The sequence below is a fragment of the Ailuropoda melanoleuca genome, unplaced genomic scaffold (assembly GCF_002007445.2).
Source record: "Ailuropoda melanoleuca isolate Jingjing unplaced genomic scaffold, ASM200744v2 unplaced-scaffold73385, whole genome shotgun sequence".
NCBI lineage: Eukaryota > Metazoa > Chordata > Mammalia > Carnivora > Ursidae > Ailuropoda > Ailuropoda melanoleuca.
The window spans coordinates 470-5,025 of NW_023248709.1; the positions used below are offsets into that span (position 1 = coordinate 470).

At 38.4% G+C, this 4,556-nt stretch overlaps 1 long non-coding RNA gene across 1 annotated transcript; it reads right to left on the bottom strand.

Moving 5' to 3' along the window:
• Window positions 1-825: 825 nt before the first annotated feature.
• LOC117800619 lies at window positions 826-4,494 on the bottom strand. Its single transcript, XR_004623131.1, has 2 exons — window positions 4,120-4,494; window positions 826-4,024 (listed from the first exon to the last, which is right to left on the bottom strand). It is a non-coding gene; the product is annotated as an uncharacterized LOC117800619 (long non-coding RNA).
• Between the last annotated feature and the right edge of the window lie 62 nt (window positions 4,495-4,556).

Consider the following 4,556-nt stretch of genomic DNA (forward strand, 5'->3'; position numbering starts at 1 on the left):
TTATATTTCTTTGATTACTAATGAGTTAAAACATTTGTTCATATGCTTACCATCTACTGGATTTTCTCTTTAATGAAATACTCATGTTCTTTTCCCATTTTTCTGTGCTGATGAAATGTCTTTTTCATATGGATTTGAAAGGCCATGTTATATAGCCGTGCTTTGTCAGTAAATATCCATTACGGAAAGTATCTTGTCATTTATTGATTAACTTTATGGTGGCTTTGGAAGTAAAAATGTTGAATTATCTGTAGTCAAATTATGATCTCTGCCAAGTTTAAAGAGGCTGATCTCACCCCATCATAACATTTACCTCCACTAGCACTCTCAAGATTTCATTTTTTTAATGTTAAAATTTAACTTTATACAAATAGTGGTAGATGGGATCAGAAAGGATCTAACTTTATTTTCCCAGTGGTTAATCCTTTTTCACCTTCTAAATTTCCTCCCTTATATTCTAAATGCCCGTCTATGTTAGGTTGATTTTGGAACTCTATAGTGTGTCCCATGCAACACTTAAAGTTTATAATACTCATCACATTCGATCCATACTGCTCCTTTAAAAAAAGAAACATTTAGGCTTCCAGAGTAACTTTAGAATAATTTTGCCAAGCCACTCCTCTGCACCGAACACATGTGACTTCTGAAAGGAACTGTGTAACATACGGTTAGTTTGGAAAGACACTGACTCCAGTCGAAGTTCTCCAGTTCTTCATAAAGGTACTAGTTGGTGTGTTTCTCACTGGATTTATTCCCGCTCCTTTATGTTGTCACTATGGTAAGTGGGGTACTTTTTATTTAATATTTTGACTGAAAAACCAAACATTTTTAAATTTTAGCCTTTTATTGTGGCAAAATATACAACAAAACGAACCATCTTAGCCATTTTCAAGTGTGTAGTTCAGTGGCACTGAGGACATTCAACCCCTGCCACCATCCATCTCTGTCACGGAATTCTGACGACACAGGAACATCAATGGTTTTTACATATACATTTCACAAGTGGCCACTATTCTCTTCCATTGGTTCTAACAGATTTTTACTGATCCTGAGGTTATTCAGATGTTCCGTTGTTCTCAAAAGGAGTTCTTTCCTCAAGAAGGCCAAGCTCTGTTTTCACAAAGGTTTAGGGGCACTGCTGGCAGGGAGCCAGGGGCACCAGGGTAACTGCAGTGATCAGGACAGCCTCCCCACAAAGAATCCCAATCAACTTTCAAGTGTCCCATCAGAATTCATGTAGGTCAAAAACTCATTTATAACTACAAGAGTTCAACCTAATTCTACTTTATTTACAAACCAAAGATTTTGTTGTTGTTTTAAAGCGAAATTATTTCTGCAGAGAGGATGTGTCTTATGTCTGTACACATGAAGGAATCAGGGGATTATATCCAACCCTCTGTTCTCCTTGCAGAGCAGGTCCCCAAGTCCCCAGCATCACACACCGTTTCAGCATAAACCAAAGCTTTTGACAATTTTAATATTCACTGACCTTTACAAGAGGTGATTACCATATAGCAGAAATATCATATAGTCAATTCTTACTTGTAGTAATCATATTCTATAAAGTTGCCACAAATACTAAACCATTGCTCCTGGGGGGAACGTGTACACACACACACACACAGACACACACACACACACACACAGACACAGACACACTTCACAGGGGGTTATAATCCTAAAAACAGCTCATCCTAGTAGATTCCAATTTCTTTATTTTACAGAAGAGACAACAAAGGTTCAGAAGTGTTAAGTGACTTGCCTGAGGCCACCCACCAGCAGGTGCCGAGTCAGGATTCATACTGCCCACATGGCCCCAGAGCCTGTCCTGCACTACACCGTACTGCCCTCTACTGTCTCCATTCCCAGGAGAGCAGAGATAAGAAGGCAGAGAGCATCTCCTTGTGTGACCCTCAGATAGGAACATACTTCCTAGGCAAGGAAAATCTTTCCTGTGATTTAAGCAAGCACTGCAAGTATCGATTTTGGGAGTACAAATAAATTTTAGTGAGTAAGAGTGTCGCCAATCTAGAAACTAAATAAATAGGACTAACTGTACTTTGTTTTATTTGAAACCTTTAAAAAAATGACATTATTGGCAGCAACACTGCTCCTGGTTTTTGACATGCTGGTATGCCACGCCTGTCCCTGCAAGCGTAGCTGTCTTGGTACGCTGGTGTGCACACGGACTGACTGCTTCCTTCTGTCTTCTAGTGTGGTCCTGCTCCAGTGCCTACACATTATTTTATTTGATCTCAGTTATATTTATTGCTCTACTACAACTAGGTCGTTATGGTAATTAAAAACAATGTGTGAAGTATACAGTCTATGAATTTCATCAGGTTAGTAAAGAGGGAATATAAAACATTTTATTATAAAATTATAAAGAGGGAATATAAAACATTTTATTATAAAAAAGGGAAAAATGGTACTAATGTAGATAATGTCATCTGCAAATAATGAAAAAGATTTCTTCCTTTTCAGTATTCAATCTCTTAATCCTTTATGACAATCATAAATAAATCACATCACCCAGAATTATAAGAATACTGCTGAAACACAGCAAGACCAGCCAGCATCACTACCTTGAGGTTTTGACAGTCTATCACATGAAAGAATTTTTCTAGTCTATTAACAGACTAGAATGAAGGTGAAATTTTATAAAGTCTTTCTGACACCTACTGAAACAATCAAATTCCTTTTCTTCCTTGATCTGCTACTGTGGTGAATGGATATTTAATATATTTCCTAATATTGAGCCATTTTCTCAGTCTTCAAATAAACCCTGTTTGCTCGTACAGTAATGTTTGCTCAGGTATTGCTAGATTCAAGACACTGATGTCTTACGCATAAGTTCTTCTGTACCTATGAGACTGATCTGGAAATGTTCTTGTCTCATCAGATTCCTGCATTAAGTGTTACGCTTCTTTCAATAATTAACCAAGAAGTATTTTCTTCTTTTAATGCTCAAGGAAATGACCTGTTCCTTGAAGGTTTGATAAAACTCACCTGTAAAAACCACCTTGTGAAGGGACAGTTCTTTGATAACTTTTAATTCCTTCCATTGGTAATTGGTCTATTCAGGCTTTCTTCTTCAGTCAATTTTGATAATTTATATTTGCCTATAAAATGATCCATTCCATCAAGATGTTCAATTTATTAGCACAGAGTAAACTCAGAATTAAAATAAAAATTGCCTTAGTATATGATTATATCCCCATTATTACTTCTAAATGTATGCTTTCTTCCTTTACTGTTTTTGAGGTTTATTTATTTTGCTGACTTTTTTAAGGAACCGGCTTACGGATTTCTTAATTCTACTGTTTTAAATTCATTAATTCCTACATTTATCTATTTCCCTTCTCTTTTCTATTTTCTTTTGCTATTCATTTTCTAAATACTTGAGTTGAATGCTTAAATCATTTATTTCTACTCTAATTTATTTATTAAAAGTAGACATTATTACTGTCCTTTTATGTGACACTTTGGCCTCATCTCATAGGTTTTCATATATAACGTTCTCATTGTGAATAATTATTAAGAAGTCCACAAATGCATTTATTTCCCCCTCAGAATTTTATTTTTTAACAAACTTATTATTAGTCCCTAGTTTGATACTGAAGTGCTATTAAGTAAGTAAAGATCCAAAAGGTCTTTTTTATGAAAACTGGTACTTATTCTATTTTGATATTTAACCTAAAGAAAACACAATAAAGATAAATTCCTCAACAGGATTTTATCCATGTGTCTTTCAAGATTCTTGATTTTTTTCCCATTCAAGGGTTTGTAACTGGATATGGAGCTATCTCCCATGCGAAGAGAAAGCTCCTGTTAAATGCTGTTAGAGCAGTGTCTGATAATTACGGTGCAGAGCCCGCTGGCCAGCGGTGGCAGTCCAAACAGAACCCAGGCCGCACAAACCCTCCCCAAGCCTTTCTACCTTCACTTGTTTCCTGAGAAGTCCTCTCACTCACGGTCCAGCGAGGAGGTGCTGCACCTCCCCGACTCTTGACTGTTGTCGTAACTGAGAAATGTATTAAACAAAGTTGAAAATAAAACACGGTCAATGATCTCCTGCAACACGAGAAGAAGAGGCCACGCTTGCGGTGAGGCAGCTACCTGATGCGGTCGCTGGTGCCGCTGTAGCCCCAGCGGCTCTCCACCTGCTGGAACCTGTTGATGCAGCACTCCTTCCCCCGCAGACAGCAACGGGGCCGGTCAATGTATTCCACTCGGGGTTTAGGATTGACAGTAAAATGAAGAAAGAGATTGACCACTTCACGGTCGGACAAAATTCCAGACTGAGCGGGACCTGCAGAAATAAAAATATAACCTCAGGAAAAGCATCTGGATTTCAATTCCTAACTTTGCAATACTTCACATAATAATGTGAATTCAGGGGCGCCTGGGTGGTGCAGTCGTTAAGCGTCTTGCCTTCGGCTCAGGGCGTGATCCCGGCGTTCTGGGATCGAGCCCCGCACCAGGCTCCGCTAGGAGCCTGCTTCTTCCTCTCCCACTCCCCCTGCTTGTGTTCCCCCTCTCGCTGGCTGTCTCTA